This window comes from Rhinopithecus bieti, unplaced genomic scaffold, assembly GCF_001698545.2.
Source record: "Rhinopithecus bieti isolate Rb0 unplaced genomic scaffold, ASM169854v2 scaffold_8350, whole genome shotgun sequence".
In the NCBI taxonomy this organism is placed as follows: domain Eukaryota; kingdom Metazoa; phylum Chordata; class Mammalia; order Primates; family Cercopithecidae; genus Rhinopithecus; species Rhinopithecus bieti.
Genome location: NW_016806031.1, coordinates 1,350,348 through 1,368,415, shown reverse-complemented (window position 1 = coordinate 1,368,415; position 18,068 = coordinate 1,350,348). Strand labels below are relative to the sequence as shown.

Below are 18,068 nucleotides of genomic sequence, written 5' to 3'. Positions count from 1 at the left end.
GGTGCTGACATTTTGGGCTTGCTTTGGTCTTCTCCCAGGAGAGATCATTTGAGCCTTTTCAGGTCTGGAGTTGTTTGAACTGACTTAAGAGGAATTTTCCGCAGAAGCGAAGCAATAGGAAGCTTCCAAGCTCCAGTATTTCCAAATAAGCCCAAATTCTAGATTTCTACGGATAAAGTAGGCAGTTCTACTAGGAGACTATCATGAGGAATATGATGTACCCAGGCCAGTGGCAGGATAGCCGTGTGCCGAAATGAAATAAATGCTGGTGGTATTTCACATCCCCCACCAGAGGAATCCAGAAAATAACAGTTACAATATTTTTTATTATTCAAGTGAGACTAGCAATTTCAACTTAGAACAGGATCAATTGTATAGCATTTCACAGTTTACAACACATTTTGAGTGAATGCTTGTTTTTTTTTTAACCATTGGAACCTCATATGCCACTTCAAATAACATACAAAAAGCAGATTGTGAGCTACAACATTACCAGGCCACAGGTCTTCATTTCCTGTGAGGAACTCGAGACCCACGTGTGACTTGTCTAAGGTAGCACAGCTGGTGTTTAACAGAGCCAGTCTTCTGTTAGCTATACGTACTGCTAAAAATTAGCCTTTGCAAGCAAACAGAACAAAAACGTGTGGTTGGCTGTCACCCCCACACTGAACGACAAGGCTGCACTTGCAGCATTACTGACACCTAAGGTTGATGACAGTCCTGTCTCTTTAAGAAGAAAAAAAAGGCCGCTGGGTAGGGGGAGCAACTGACTGCGGCAGGAGCCGCCTGGACCCAGTGCGGCTGCAGGACAGTCACGCTGGGACCTGCTGATGGCACTGGAGGAAAACAAAGACCGAGAGACCCTGATGCCCACAGCCCCCAGTAAGTCCGAGATTCCAGCTGGGTGGCCAGCGAGAAGGGCAGCTGCAGGAGCAGTGTGGGGATGGGCGGGCTCCATGGTGTGGTTGGCCATGGGTCCTCTGAGTCTTGGGAAACCAGGGCTCGGCCACTGCAGCTGCTGGGGGAGGTAAGGGGCCACTTTCCTTAACAAACCTGCCTTCGGAGAGGACAGAGACGAGAGGGCCTTCAGCGTGCTCTGCAGCTGTGAGTAATGAGCTCTTCTGAAAATGTAGTTTGGGTTGACTGCTTGTGAATTTGTGGGTGAAGAGCGGCTGCAGGGTGACTAGAGAAATCTGCCGCGGTCAAGATGCTGGACTAGCCGCTTTGTCATTTTAATTTCCACCGGGGTTGCCATGCACTGCCACAATGGAGCTGTTGCAGTAACACAGTGTGGGGTCCAGAGTCTTGCTGAACAATAAGATGGGATTCTCAAAGCAGCTTACAGTTAATTTGTAAAATTGCTCTCACTTTAAACAGCATGCCTTCAAACAATGCCATATGTTATGGTTATCTTATATAATATTTGAAAATCCTGCTTTTAGTTAAAAATATTTCACATATTTAATTTTATTCTAGTAAGTGATCATTAGATTCTTTGAAAGAGTATTCCAGCTTTAGCAACAAAACCTCTCTCTTGCTGTCTTTTTTTATTCCTTAAAACAAGGTCAATACCTCAGAGAAGAGGACTGGATTTGTTTCTATTATAACATATCAATCGTTTTGGCTTTAATTGTATTCTCTCTGCCTCTGAAGATGGATAAAAGCCCATTCCACTTAAAAGGCAGAAGCCAGGTGGAATCCATGTGCTTAAAGCGCAAGCTGCGCTGAAGTTATTTTGAAGGGGAACTCTTCATTTCGCTATCAGTGCAGATAAAAGTAGTTGATTCACAGGTCATGGATTAAACTAATAATAATAATAATTGACACAATCCCATTTTATTTGTCACATGACAAGTGGATTTGCCATATTGTTTTTCTTAAGCTGCCCATTGATAACCAGATTCATTCTAGGTTAATGCAGGGTCATCATGGCCCAATAGTTTTACTTCGGACCATCCAAACTGCCTTCCCTAATCTTGCCCTGAAGCCTTACTTTGGGCTGTGACAACGATCCCCGTTTCCTTTCCTCTCTCCTCCTGAGCCTCCCTTTCATCCTTTCTTCACCTTCCTAGGCTGTCCGGGCAAGTTTTTCTTTCTTTTCTCTTTGGATCTTAAAGACTCCTTGAGTCTCTTTCAAACAAAGCAAGCCAGATTTTCCACATACCCTATTTTCCTTATATCTTACTTGAACTTTTCCATGATTAAGTATTTTCTATTCCTCACATAATAGGAAGAAAAGTCTAATTGTAGAACTTGAAGACCAAGGTTTGCTTACATCCAAAGCATCTCAGGAACTATTGCTTTACGCTGGATTTGGTCCCAGAAGCCCCGGGTTCCAATCTCAGCTCTACCACGTCCTCCCTGCAGCCCCTGACAATCCACGTGACTTCTGCGAACCTCAGTTCCCTCCTGTGATGCAGTTATTCACTTAACGGTCACAGGGTTGAAACCAGGTGATGTGTGTGAAGGTGCTAGCAGGGTTCTTCACACAGTGTCACTATTTAGTAAGAGTTTTGTCATTTTCTCACTTGGTCCACCATCTACCTAACCACCCATCCATGGTGAAGCATGCTAAAGAGATTCATGTGCCATTTCCCTAAAGGAATACATTTTGAAATGAACTTTCGGCTGAGTGCATCTGAATGAGTTCTGATCAGTACAAAATACATATTCAGTTCTTGCTATACATGAAACACTAAGCCATCTTGTCTATAAAAGGAATGCTGATGTTTCCATGTTGCCATAGGAGTATTCTTTGGAAGAGGGAAGGGCAATTCCCTTTGTACAACTCTTCCTAAATCCTGTATGACAGCAGCAGTGATGATGATGTTGACTGCTCCCACCATGAGCCTACATGAGGACTGCTAAATGTGATTGATGCGAAGGATGTCAAATTGGAAGTCAGGACAATTCCCATTGCTATTCTGATCTTGGACAGCCTAGGTGGCAATTTGCTCTTTGCACTGTCAATCCTGTTACTATTTTAATTTCTACTTTATATGTCTTTATCCTGCCGTCTTTCCTTTCCTTAACTCTACACTTAGGATATGTGTCAGTTTTTTTTGTTTTTTTTTTTTTTGAGACCGAGTCTCGCTCTGTCACCCAGGCTGGAGTGCAGTGGCGCCATCTCGGCTTACTGCAAGCTCTGCCTCCCGGGTTCACACCATTCTCCTGCCTCAGCCTCCCGAGTAGCTGGGACCACAGGCGCCCGCCACCACGCCCAGCTAATGTTTTGTATTTTTAGTAGAGACAGGGTTTCACCGTGTTAGCCAGGATGTGTCAGATTTTAACGTCTAGGATGAGGCCGTTTCACCCCTACCTAAGGGGGAACATAGCGAAGCTGGGAAAAGCACTGGATTGGGGACCAAAGGTGTGGCTCTAGCCCTGTGCTAATTAGAAAGCCTCTAAGGTAAGAGACATAGAATAATCTTTCGATTTCCTTCAGGTTCTCGCTACATGATTCAGATATCTCTCTTTGGGGTAGCCTCAGTTTATAACAATTATTTGATCAAATTAAACGCTTTTGTCTCATTGATTCTTACAATAACCTTATGAAACAGGTAGCCCCATTTTGCAGATTACAAAATGTAACCTTAAGAGAGAGTAGAACCCCAAGTATTTCTTAGTAGTAAAAGGAGAGACTGACTAGATGGTAAGACTGGATTCTCTTGGTGAGCATCAGCGAGTTCTCAGACTGAACTCTGAGCTCTGTTCCTACCATGGTATCCCCCTCAGGGCACTTTGAGTTGATGATGATGTGAAACCCAAGGTGCCACGCTGGTTCAGGGTTTTGTCAGGAGAGATCTATGGTCCAGTTGTAATAACCTTACATCCAGACAAATATTTGTTGTAAATGTTCTGCTCGAGATTACAGGAGTCTGTCATCTAGGGCAGAAAATGAGGGCTCTACAGTCCACATAGCCTTTTAATGTGTTCTGAAATGACACTTAAAAATAAATCAAAGCCACCCTAATATAATTATTGATGATAATTTAAATTTTATAAACCTCCCTACCTCGTTAAAGTACTAAGTGCTAGAAAGGAGTATTTGAATTTTATATGTATCTAGAATTTGTGCACGTTTTCCCATAGTAATAGTTTAGCCTTTTTCCTTGTTTTTAATGCAATGATAAATTTAACCATTTAAAAAACCCTAACAGGATTACAAGATAAAATACACTAAATATTGCATAAGACATAGACATACTAAAAAATAATTCACGGTTTATCTGAAACTCAAAGTGTATATGCTTATATTTATGGTTTTTATTTGCTAAATTTGGCAACATGAAATAAACAGAGCTTTGATCAATGATAGCTACTTAGAGCCTAAGGAGATTAGTTTGTTAGGTCTTTAAGCTTCAAACATAAATTACAACCAATCTTTATGAATTTTCTGTCAATTATACCAAATATCCCTTTAGTTAGTTAGTTTGTTTGTTTGTTTGTTTATTTATTTATTTATTTATTTATTTATTTATTTTGAGATGTTGTCTAACTCTGTCCCCAGGCTGGAGTGCAGTGGTGCAATCTCAGCTCACTGCAACCTCTCAGCTCACTGCAACCTCCACTTCCCCGGTTCGTGATTCTCCTGCCTCAGCCTCCCTAGTGGCTGGGATTATAAGTGCCTGCTACCATGCCTGGCTAATCTTTGTATTTTTAGTGGAGACAGGGTTTCACCATGTTGCCCAGGCTGGTCTTAAACTCCTGATCTCCAGTGATCTGCCCACCTCAGCCTCACAAAGTGCTGGGATTACAGGCCTGAGCCCAGCCAATATTATTTATTAAACGTTTATGCTAAGTGACCATCCAGAGACAATCCTGATTATGAAGAACAGATCTATGTTCAATTTACCGTCATATTCCTGAGAGTCCCTGCTAAGAATAATAATAAAAAGTACCCAAGATTTTAATGTATTCGGAATAAGATATACTGGGTTTTGGAACCTGGCTCCACATCATACTAGTTCTGACACTTAACCTCCTGTAGCCTCAGCTTCCTCCTCCTTAAATGGGATTCATGATAGGTTAAAAATCCCTACCTCGGGCTGGGCCAAGCGCAGTGGTTCACACCTGTAATCCCAGCACTTTGGGAGGCCGAGGCCGGCAGATCATGAAGTCAGGAGATCGAGACCATCCTGGCTAACACGGTGAAACCCCATCTCTACTAAAAATACAAAAAAATTAGCCAGGTATGGTGGTGGCGCCTGTAGTCCCAGGTACTCGGGAGGCTGAGGCAGGAGAATGGTGTGAATCCGGGAGGCGGAGCTTGCAGTGAGCTGAGATGGCGCCACTGCACTCCAGCCTGGGTGACAGAGCGAGACTCCGTCTCAAAAAAAAAAAAAAAAATCCCTACCTCAATGACTGAATAACAGTTTAGTGAGCCTCTGCCATGATTTTACATGGTCAATGCTCCCCAAAGAGTTACTTTTTAAAGAAATAATTGAATATTATTTTCCCTTCAAAAGTCATATATTATTAGATAATATCAATTAAGATATTATCATGTATTGAAATGACACTTAAAATAAAATATATTTTAGTCATATAATCTATTTTAAAATTTCATTTAACAGCTTTATTGAGATATTCACGTACCATACAATTCTCTCATATGTGATGTTATTTTTATGTAAAATTGTATATTTGAGGATAAATTGAGCTTTTGAAGGTAAATCTAAGACTCTGGGACCTTCTATTTCAGTGCCAGCCCCCTAGCCTCCTGCCTCCCACAATCAGCTCGGCCTGTTGACAAGCTAGAATCTGAGGCTAGATAAACTACATACAAAATATGTGTAGTTTTATTATCTGTAAATTGGCCAAAGTGACTAAATTCTTCAATCTTTATTGAATACTTTCTGTATGCATAAACCTAAGTAGGAGAGTCAAAGGTGAATAAGATATTCTTGAGGAACTTTCAGCAAAGCAGACGAGAAAGATTTGTATGACACAGAAGGGATTTGGAGGACTGGAGGAATAATTTATATATTTTTCTTATTGAAATACAGTGTCTTTTCTGTTGTACATTTTACATCAAAATCTTTAATTACACACACATCAAAGATCAGTAGCACTCACCTTTAGCTTCACCTTTTGTGCTCTAGAAACTATTTTACAGACATATTCAATTTAAGGTCGGGGAGTGGCTGTGGTGACCCCCGACCTTTCCTGCAGCACCCTGTGCCAACACAGGTCTTTCATTAATGTCATCCAAAATGCTTGCTGTGCCTTACATTTTCAGGTCTATTGATTTATAGCGTGAATTCATCCGACTTTTCCATTTTGCAAAGGTTCTATTTTTAAACCAATTTAGTCTTTGCTGACTCATCCTTTCTCCCGAAGTTAGGAGAGTGAGATGATTACTTTGCTGTTAATTCCCATGAAGGCGTTCTGTGGGCCTGAAGTCGCTGCATTTGGCTCCTTGTTTCTGTAATGTTAGGGGCTTTCAAGGGTCAGCCTTCACCATATCCCAGAGGATTTAGCCATGTATGAATTTGGTCGGACCAAAAGGATGAATTTTTCATTCCCATCTTCAGATGAACATGGACCCCATTCTTAGGAGATCACCAAAGGCAATTCTGCCTCTATTCCTTTCTCAAAGAGCATTTCTAGGGAAACTCAATCTATTTTGCCAGGTGCAGCTGCAGAGGCGTGTGTGAACACGGCAGCACTGAACACCATGAAAAGAGAAGGAATCCTTCAGGGAAGAGGGGCTTTACTAGCCCCAAAGACACCCTTAAACCAACAGGGAAGACAGCGTATCAAAGGAGATAGAGTATTCGCGTGGCTCCTGATTGTATTTTAATCTCATTCCTGCAGGAGAGGCCTTTCTTGTCCTGTCCTCGGGGGACAGCCAGGGGTTCCTGTGCTAGTTCCTGGGAAGCTTGCTTTATCCCCCCTTCTCTCTGGTGCAATTCACTTTGTCACCTCAGGAACTTCTTCACTTCCTGCACTCTTCTCCTGCCTCCCTCTGCCAAAAGGCCTTACCTCTGCCAAAGGGCGGCGTTTAGCTCAGGGAACAGCTCCTTTTATTTATACAATAGCTGTGATTTAAGTCCCCAGTCTCCTGGCTGTTCCTGTTTCAAACTGTGTAACTCACAGAACTTTTCCCGTCGGTGAGTAAGTGCAGATGGCATGTTTATCTTCCTCCTTCTTAAATGAGATCATATGTACTGTAGTGCCAAGTTTTCCTGCTGTGGGTCAAGCCCAGATGCCAAAACAGGGTAGTTTTGCTGGGAAGGCCAAGAGGTCACTGAGTGGCACACGTGCTTGTTAACTGTGGGCAGTGGCTTCAGGTTCCAAGCTGCGGGGAGGGGAGCCCTGGGACCTAATAGCTGTTGGACAGCACTGGTTGTTTTGAGGCCTGGAGCATGAGAGGAGGTCATGAAATCAGTGGGCAGAGAACATCATGAACACATTTCATGTCACTTCATGTGTTAAAAAATACTACCTCAGCAAAAGTAGCAGCATCTAATTCTCGCACAAACCGTATGCAGCTGACTAAATGCTGTTAGGACACAGCTCAGTTTGATGTTGCAGTGATATGGTTCATGGATAAGGCAACTGTTTAGGGATGAGGAAAGTTGGGCACAGCAAGATTATGTGATTCTCAAGCCATGGTGAAGAGAAGACCGAAGTATGGGCTGTTGCTGGACTCTTCTGGACACCCGTTTCCTTCTCTGTATAACGAAATTCACAATTCCCTACCAAATCACTAGACTTAGAGACTGAAATAAGATCATCCCTATGAAATCGCTTTAACAAATCTGAAATACCATGCCCCTACAAGGCAATCTTATTGTACTGCATTTTAATTTCACTATCGACAACATTTCAATCGTATAAAAGTTTTGTATATACTAGTATTCTTTGCCATGTCACACAGACCCCCGGCGGCCGTGCTCTAGCTCACAGGCACGAGCCCGCTCTCGCAGGGAGTCAGGTGGGGTGCAGCTCCGGGGCCCCCAGTCCAGCACCCCCCTGAGATCTTCACACCCTGAGCAGAGCAGTAGGGGCAACTTAACGGGGCACCAAGTGGGCAAAAATGGCACCTTCCCCACTGCGTGTGCAGGAGGGTGAATTCCTGGATGTAGCGGGGCGGGGGCACAGAAACTCCCCACCCACTCTCCCCAGGAAGAGGGCAGGGCCCATGGGGATGGGTGGGGCCCACGGGGACAAGGATTCCCCTCCCCTCTTCCCCACCACCACAGACATAAGGCCTCAGTGGACACCAAGACCTCAGCACAACATCAGGCCCCAAGTGACATAGGACTAGGTGGACACCAGACATCAGACACCAGGTTGATGCCAGGCCCTAGCCCAAGTGGGACTCAGTTCACCCTGCCGTAAAACATCACGGTCCCCAGTTTGGGCACCTAATCGGCCCCAGCTGAACATCATGGCCCCTGGCTGGATGGCCCAGGTTCTCCAGGTCCCAGGATGGACACAAGGGCTCAGGGACATTCAAGCGGGCCGCCGGGTGAGAAACCAGCCGCCCCAGAGGCACATCAGGCCAACTGCATATGCTCATGGTCCCAGGTGGACACATAGGCCCAGTTGGAACACCAGGCCCCAGATGAACCATCACTGGCCCCCAAGTGGATGTCCAGTCTCCAGGTAAATACCAGGGCAAGGGTGAACAGGGAACCCCAGGTAGGATACCTGGTAGATACCTAGGCCCCTGGTGAACATCAAGCCGCAGGTGGAGACCCTGACCCCAGGGGCCATCCAGCTTGAGGCGAACATCAGGCCCCAAGTGGACACCAGTACCCGGATGGACATCAGACCCCAGGCACACACTGGACTTGAGGTATTCACCAGGTACCAGGCTCAGGCCCAGGCCACCGCTGGACACAATGAAACAAGTTCCATTCAGTGATATAATAGAGCACATCACAAAGCTCCTTCACCCATATCTTCATAATAATTAATTGGGCTGGATAGTCATAGGTTCATGTATAGGCCTAATAACCTCAGAAATGTAATTATTTAGTTTCTACAAAACGTGTGTTTGGACTTGTTTAATGGAAACTCAGGTTCCATTCAGTGATTTAAAACAGCACATCCCAAAGCTTCTTTGCACATAGCTTGGTTTTCGGTATTAGAACTGGATGTTCATATGTTGATATATAAGCCTGATAGCCCCTGAAATGTCATATCTGAGATTCTACAAAACGTGTTTGGAACTTGTTTCATGGAAACACAGGTTCCATTCATTTATATAAAACAGCACATCAGAAAGTTTCTCCTCACGTAGCTTGTTTTTCATTATTAGGGCTGAAAATCTATATAGGTGTAATAGTCTCATTAAGGTTTGATTTTCTCACTTAGGTGCTTAATCATCTAGAACTGATACTTGTGCACAGTGTGGGGTTCAGATACATTTTCGTGCTTGTGTCCATATAGTTGGCCGCTTGCCCCAGTAACATTTTTGGAATGGCCCAGCTTTCCCCCACTAAACCCCTCTGATACTTCTCTCATGTGTCAGGTTCCCGTTAATGCAAGGGTCTGCTTCCGAGCCTTTTCCTCTCTTTGATTGTTCCCGTGTGAATGCCACATAATTATTATGGTTTCTTGTTAAAGCTTAGTATCTTCTAGAGGAAGTCTTCCCTCTTCTTCTTAAGTAGTGTCTTTGGTTATTGTGTTTTTATTTTACAAGGTTGTTGGGGTTTTGATTCAAATTGCTTTGAATTAAAAGATCAATTTGAGGAGAGTTGACATTTCAATAATATTTAACCTTCTGGTTCATCAGGTACATATCTCCATTTTTAAAGGGTCTTTTTAATGTCTTTCATTAAAGTTTATAGATTTTCTTCCTAAAATTCCTATACAAGTTCTTTCATTATAATTACTCCAAGGTAACATTTTTTCTTGCTATGATAAATGTCTGTCATTAACAAATACTTTTCTCTTAAACTCTTGCTGGTATGTAGAAATGCAATTTAACTTATATCAGTAATGTTGAAAAAATCTGTTATTAACATTGTCAGTTTGTCTGAATTTTTTTGAACACTCTATCAGTGAATAGTGATGGTTTTGTTCTCCCTTCCCCTCCTCCCTGTTCCTCTTTGTTTTTTCTGTCTTGTTCTGGCTGCCCTCTCCAATACATGCTAAGTAGAAATAGAGATCGAGAAATATCCTTATCACTGCTAAGCACCAGACTTGCCTTTTAGTTTGCCCCTTAAAAAAGTTCCTTTCTACTTTTTTTTTTTTTTTAAGACTGAGTTTCCTGTTGCCCAGGCCAGAGTACAATGGCGCGATCTTGGCTCACTGCAACCTCTGCCTCCCGGGTTCCAGCAATTCTCCTGCCTCAGCCTCCGGAGTAGCTGGGACTACAGGCGCCCGCCACCACGCCCAGCTACTTTTGTATTTTTAGTAAAGATGGGGTTCTACCATGTTGGTCAGGCTGGTCTCAAACTCCTGGGCCTAAGTGATCTGGCCTCCGTGGCCTCCCAAAGTGCTAAGATTACAGGCATGAGCCATGGTGCACGGATGACTTTTTTTCTTTTACCTTGATCAGTCTTCCAGAAGTTTGCCAATTTTAGTAGTGTGTGTGTGTGTGTTTTTTTTTTTTTTCTCTGTCGCCCGGGCTGGAGTGCAGTGGCTGGATCTCAGCTCACTGCAAGCTCCGCCTCCCGGGTTTACGCCATTCTCCTGCCTCAGCCTCCCGAGTAGCTGGGACTACAGGCGCCGCCACCTCGCCCGGCTAGATTTTATATTTTTTTAGTAGAGACGGGGTTTCACCGTGTTAGCCAGGATGGTCTCGATCTCCTGACCTCGTGATCCGCCCGTCTCGGCCTCCCAAAGTGCTGGGATTACAGGCTTGAGCCACCGCGCCCGGCCTTTAGTAGTGTTTTTAAAGAATTAACTTTTATTTCTCTTTCATTAATTCTGCTCTCATCTTTATTTCCTATTTTCTTTAGGTTTATCCCCAAGACATTTTTTCCTAAATTCATTTTTTTTTTTTTTTGAGATGGAGTCTTGCTCTGTCCTCCAGGCTGAAGTGCAGTAGTGTGATCTCGGCTCACTGCAACCTCCGCCTAGCAGGTTCAAGCGATTCTTCTGCCTCAGCCTCCTGAGTAGCTGGGATTACAGGGACACACCACCATGCCTGGCTAATTTTTTGTATTTTTTAGTAGAGATGGGGTTTCACCATGTTGGCCAGGCTGGTTACGAACTCCTGACCTCAGGTGATCCACCAGCCTCGGCCCCCCAGGGTGCTGGGATTACAGGCATGAGCCACCACACCCTGCCTTTTTCCTAAATTCTTAAATGGACACTTAATTCACTAATTTTTAGCTTTTCTTCCTTCTGGATGAAGTCATTAAAGGCTATACATTTTCTCATAAATTTACTGATCTCCATTTTTAATAACAGAGTAGGTTAAAGACTTAGTGTTTTCAGTAGGCACTTTGATCAGCATTTAATGAGTCATTTGTATTCATTTTATTCATCTTTAAAGTTATTTTCTATTTGTGGTACTAGGTTTCCATTTATAGTAGATGGAAAGTTTCTTTTCATAATACATTTATTTAATTAAAATATCATTTTGGGAAAAATAAATATTAAGTGAAGAATAAATAGGTGGTACACAAGTAGGCCAAAGATCACCAAAGTTGTATGTCGTAGCTCAAAAATGAAAAACAAATTATGAGAGTGATTCATTGGGGGCTATATTTTGAGAACAGAATGATCTGCGCAACCGTTACCTTATCACCTTCACACATACTGGCTCACAGCACACATAATGAGTCCATCGTGGTGGGTAATTTCTGACAACTATGGAGAGTATGGCAGGTTCCAGGGAGATGAACATGTGCAAACGTTCTAAGTGTCCAGGAAAGGAATAATAGTGTTTGGAATTCTGAACTGTGAGCTGGTTGTTAATGGCAGAAGTAGTATTAAAATTAAAGACCAGGCTGGGTGCAGTGGCTCACGCCTGTAATCCCAGCACTTTGGGAGGCCCAGGTGGGTGGATCACCTGAGGTCAGGAGTTCAAGAGCAGCCTGGCCAACATAGTGAAACCCTGTCTCTACTAAAAATATAAACATTAGCCAGGCAAGGTGGTGTATGCCTGTAGTCCCAGCTACTCGGGAGGCTGAGGCAGAAGAATTGCTTGAACCCGGGAGGCGGAGGTTGCAGTGAGCCAAGATCATGCCACTGCACTCCAGTCTAGGCAACAGAGCGAGACTCCATCTCAAAAAATAAAAATAAATAAAAATAAAATGAAGTTAAAGACTGGATTATTTGAAAGAGACTGCGTTCAGGAGGTGTGAGATAAGGACACAGTGATCTCTGAGATCTAGCATGTGTGTATCAAGGACAAGTCATGTCATGTTTAACCCACTTCCCCCTTATTATTAGATGAGACTATCTTATTAGATGAGACTATCAGACTGGCCGGGCAGTGTAAGTCAGAAGGAAGACTGCAGCTTGGATTAGTAATCCATTGGGCAGGATCATCCTATTCTGTTAGAAAGGACAGGAATAAATGTGATTGATAACAGTATATGTACAATGGCTAAGAGAGTTACTGAGGAAATATTATCCAAAGACCGGTTTTTGTAACGAACGTATCATTGTCCATGGGGAGTAAAATTTAATAATTTGCCACGCAGCTTTATGCTGTTTAGCAGTTTTATCAAACATGCCTGTTGATATGAAGTTAATTAATATTCTAGATCACAGAACATGTATTCTTAAAGATATCAACAAACTGGAATTAGAGATTTAGTGAGGCTGACAAGCATGAAAGCGCATGAAAGCGCAGTGTTCCGCTGAGATCAATACTGCTCCGATTCCCTTCTGAGGTTCTTGCAGAGGCGGAGCGTCAGTGGCAGATGGCCTGGAGGTCTTGCTTCCAGTGTAACTAATTCCAGACTTCCCTTGAGCTCTTATCTATCATATAAAACCTGCTTGTCTTACATTCATATAAACATGTTTATATTCATATCTTTTTCTTTTTGAGACGGAGTCTCGCTCTGTCTCCCAGGCTGGAGTGAGTGGCACGATCTCGGCTCACTGCAAGCTCCGCCTCCCAGGTTCACGTTATTCTCCTGCCTCAACCTCCCGAGTAGCTGGGACTACAGGTGCCCGCCACCATGCCAGGCTAATTCTTTGTATTTTTAGTAAAGACGGGGTTTAATCGTGTTAGCCAGGATGATCTGGATCTCCTGACCTCATGATCTGCCCACCTCGGCCTCCCAAAGTGCTGGATTACAGGCATGAGCCACCACGCCCAGCCCCAATTCCTATATTTTACAGATAAAGAAATTGATCCTAATCCTTCACTTTGTTATACATGACTTCTTTTAATTTTAAACATTTCAAACTGGAGTCCAGTTATAAGTCTATTATCATAAAAAGGTTTCCATCCTCTTGCTAATATAGTTCCTTAATTTAATTTTAATTCTTAAATCCTAAATTTACATATATAGTTTTTCTAATTCTTGGCATGGCAATCAAAATTTCATGAACTATTCATGAAAGAATAAGAAGATTTTGCATTGGTATGTTTGAGTTAATCTCACTCATGATGCCTAGTAATATTTTTAAATTATAGCAAGTTACTGGGAAAGTGTTTTCAGAAAAGCATTTACAGTGAATATGGAGTGCTTTTCCTGGGTTTTCATGAACATCCAAGAATTGATAATGTAATCAGTATAGCTTAGGTTGTTATTCCTACATTCCTTTTTTTCCCCACAATGAAACATTGTTGCATAGCAAATGCGGAATAAGAAGTCTGGAGCTGGTCTTCCACGTTCCAGTCGATCCCTTCCTGCTTCGATGGGCTGAAACAAGTTACTGACCTTCCTGTGCCTCAATTTTAATGTATCAGCATCTCTACCTTTCTTGTTCTGTCTACCTGAAATAGCCATTTAGTATGACATTGTCTGAGAGAGCATCTTGATAATTATGAAGTATTTTAGAACAATGAATGGGCAGAAAATGCAGTCGCATGTGTCCCTCCACTTACCAGTGTTTATAAAGTTTGCCAGCCGGGTGCCGCAGCTGATGCCTGTAATCCCTGCACTTTGGGAGGCTAAGGTGGGCGTGTCACCTGAGGTCGGGAGTTCGAGACCAGCCTGACCAAAGTGGAGAAACCCTGTCTCTACTAAAAATACAAAATTAGCTGGGCGTGGTGGAGCATGCCTGTAATCCCAGCTACTCAGGAGGCTGAGGCAGGAGGATCACTTGAACCTGGGAAACAGAGGTTGCAGTGAGCTGAGATCATGCCATTGCACTCCAGCCTAGGCGAAAAGAGTGAAACTCCTTCGCAAAAAAAAAAAAAAGTTCCTCATTTTTCACTGAGGCTTCCTTGGGTTAGCCCAGATTGTGCCCAACACCCTAAAACATACAAATTAGAAAGTTTGTCATTTTTTCTTCTATTTGTTTCTTAAGATGTTAGACTATTACAGGCACCAATAGTTATAAGGAATATTACTAGTAAAATTAAGTCTTTCTGAGGACACATTTCCTTTCCTAAGGTAAATATTTTGCTTTCAAACGAGTTATTATTGTACACATAAAGTTGTAGGTTTGGGTCAGGTGCAGTGGTTCACACCTGTCATCCCGGCAGTTTGGGAGGCCGAGAGGCAGGGAGATCACTTCAGGTCGAGAATTCGAGACCAGCCTGGCCAACAGGGCAACACCCCATCTCCATGAATAATACAAAAATTAGCTGAGTGTGGGGGCAGGCGCCTGTAATCCCAGCTACTCAGGAGGCTGAAGCAGAAGAATCACTTGAACCCGGGAGGTAGACGTTGCAGTGAGCCAAGGTCATGCCACTGGACTCCAGCCTGGACAATAGAGGGAGGCTCTGTCTCAAAAAACAAAAACAAAAACAAAAAAAAAAACGGGTTTGGATTTAAAGGGTGTTGTTCCTGACAAAAGGCACATCAGGTGTGAGTGAAGCACATACTGGCCCTTGGAAGAAGCCAGGGAAATAGAGGGAGCGTGAAACTAAGTGGTTAAGTAGATGCACTTTTAATTGTTTTAATTTTTTTTTTTTTGAGACGGAGTCTCATTCTGTCGCCCAGGCTGGAGTGCAGTGGCTTCATCTCGGCTCACTGCAAGCTCCGCCTCCAGGGTTCTCGCCATTCTCCTGCCTCAGCATCCCAAGTAGCCAGGACTACAGGCGCCGCCACCTCGCCCGGCTAGTTTTTTGTATTTTGGTAGAGACGGGGTTTCACCGTGTTAGCCAGGAGGGTCTCGATCTCCTGACCTCGTGATCCACCCACCTCGGCCTCCCAAAGTGCTCGGATTACAGGCGTGAGCCACCACGCCTGGCCAATGTACTTTTAATTTCTGTAGCTGCACATGTGCATTTGTTGGTTGCCTGTCTTGTGAGGCCAGAAACGAATGCCATGCTCTTTGGCAGAGCTGTCGTGCCACCAGCAGAGTATAATTAGAAAGTCACTGGAGCTGAGCACCATGGCCCTCTTCAATGAGGAATTGCATTTTCAGTGCAGTGATTTCAAGTGCTTTTCCTTAACCCTTTCTTTACCCTTCCTTGATTTTTCTTCCAGGGTCACAGAAGTGAGGCCAAGATGCCCATGTCACCAGAGCCAGAAGAAAGGCTCCTACCAAAGAATATTTTACATCTGCTGAGGTGAGGGTGAGAAGCTTCAAAATCCAAGAATTTCTGCACCATTTTCCCCAAGAACCTTCACAAAGAAATACGGAAAATTCTCAGATGAAAATAAATTGATTTTGCTTTGGGGGAAAGCCAAAAACTTTTAGCGAATTCACAGTTTTACCCTGAGAACTTCCGTGGGTCGCTGGAACAGAAGGCTTCCGTTATCAGCCTGGAGAGTCATACTTTAAGGAACACAGATGCAAAACATGACAATGTTTCCTGACATCAGATGATGAATGGACGCTGAAGGGAAAAACAGACTTTTTTTTCCACCTGGCAGGAAGAGCTGAACTTGGAGTACACATTTAAAGGAAGCGCAGAGGGAAGACGAAACAGAAGAAAGAAGCACACTTCCATGGTTTTCACAAACAGATATCCCAGAAGTGATCATGGAGACCAAGGAGAACAGGTAAATGAGTTAATGTTTTAAATGACAATAATTTGTATTAGGAGTTGAAGGCTTGCTGGATTTTCCCAAATGAAACATAGATAAGCAAAAACCAATGAAAGCACTCGAGAGGTAAAAGTGAGCCAACTATCCATACCTCAGTTTCAACTGAAATTCTATATGTAAGTTTTCAAGCCAGGGGTTGAAAATAATTTCTTTGCCTTTGCCCAGATAGTTTTGCATTTTCTTTATACTGGTGAGGCTATTGTAATGGAGAGTTGACTAGATGTAGCCCATTTTCTCCTTCATAAAATGTATCTATGAGTGCCCCAGACTGCCATACCATTGTTTGGAAAATATAAAATAAACAACTGTGAAATACTTAGAATTGTATCGAATAACCTGAGGAGAGAGGGAGAGGGGAGAGAGACAGTGAGAGAGAAAGAGAACTCTACTTTTCCCTTTATGAATTATGACAATAAAATATAATGCTTGCTCTGTTTCTCAAATTTAGTTGCTATAAGAACGTATGCTTATTTTACAAGCTTGAGGATTTGTGCAAAAAATAAAATGTATGTATATTTATATAATTATTCCTTAAATTTCTGTATGTGCTTCTTTTTTTCTTAAGCATAACAAAATACTCTTTCATTAATTTTGAATGCTGTATTTCGATATTACATTCAATAATTGAAATTTTAGTGCCATAGAGATCAGGGAAGGCTTCACATCTTATAACCTAAAGATATCAACAAATAAAATGTCGCCGTATTTGGCTTTTCCAAAGCAAAACATCGAAAAAAACTCACTGTATTGCTCTTTACCTTTTGAAAATCGTTACCCATTAGACAGTGGAACAAAGTGGTACTTTTTCGGTAGTGCTTGCCTCTTAGCTTCAGGATTCATTTCGTAACTGTTATTTCAGTGTGTGAATGGACAAGACTATTGAGATGACTTTATGGGTGTGATTTTTATTAAATGATTGAAATATTTGATTGATTTCCATATTTCTAGTATTATGAGAAGTCATGTGAGATTAATTTCCACACCATTGCTGATGCTAAATTATTTAATCATGAGAGAAGTCTACTTATCTATCATCATACATGTTATCTTGCAGTATTTATGTGGATTTTTTTAAACCTTCTAAAATGTTTCCATATTAGTGCATTCCCTCCTAGTTTTGGAACCAGATTTTTTTTTTTCAAATCAAAGGTGAACTCATTTTCCTTTAACTTACCAGCTGACTTCTTTGTACTGGTAATTTCATTTATACATCCATTTTAAAGAGCAGTGACTATGCAGAATCATTGACTCTGACACGAACTATAAATGTTTAATAATTAGGATTGATTTGATGCATCTAAAAGTTATGCTGTCTTTGTATTCACTATGCAATACATTCCATTTATAGCTAGAAAAAAATATGAATTAACTTTGCATGTACTTTTGCAGAGATTTACATTATATAGGCTTTAGGTACCAAATTACTTAAAGCTAAAATGTTAGCGACTAGATACAGCCACATTTATGAACACATAGAGTAGATGTTTTGAGAGTCAAAACATCAGTCTTTTTAAAAAAATAAATACACTTTTATCAAACCAGGCTGGTTTATATAAAACCAGCTGGGGGCGGTGGCTCACAGCTGTAATCCCAGCTCTTTGGGAGGCTAAGGTCAGGAGTTCAAGACTAGCCTGACCAACATGGCGAAACCCCGTGTTTACTAAAAATACAAAATTAGCTGGGCATGGTGGCGCAATCCCAGCTACTCGGGAGACTGAGGCAGTAGAATCACTTGAACCCAGGAGGCAGAGGTTGCAGTGAGCCGAGATCGCATCATTGCACTCCAGCCTGGACAACAACAGTGAAACTCCGTGTTAAAAAAAAAAAAGGCCGGGTGCAGTGCCTCACGCCTGTAATCCCAGCACTTTGGGAGGCTGAGGCGGGCGGATCACGAGGTCAGGAGATCAAGGCCATCCTGGCTAATAGAGGGAAGCCCCGTCTCTACTAAAAATACAAAAAAAAAAAAAAAAAAAAAAA

At 42.5% G+C, this 18,068-nt stretch overlaps 1 long non-coding RNA gene across 1 annotated transcript in view; it reads left to right on the top strand.

Annotated features, from left to right (window-relative positions):
* The first annotated feature begins 768 nt into the window (after positions 1–768).
* The window catches only part of LOC108531174 (uncharacterized), a 24,711-nt gene continuing 7,411 nt past the window's right edge, over positions 769–18,068 (top strand). Inside the window, exons 1-2 of the long non-coding RNA XR_001886076.1 lie at positions 769–882; positions 15,528–16,046. This is a non-coding gene — a long non-coding RNA (uncharacterized LOC108531174). The remainder of the gene's footprint in view (positions 883–15,527; positions 16,047–18,068) is intronic.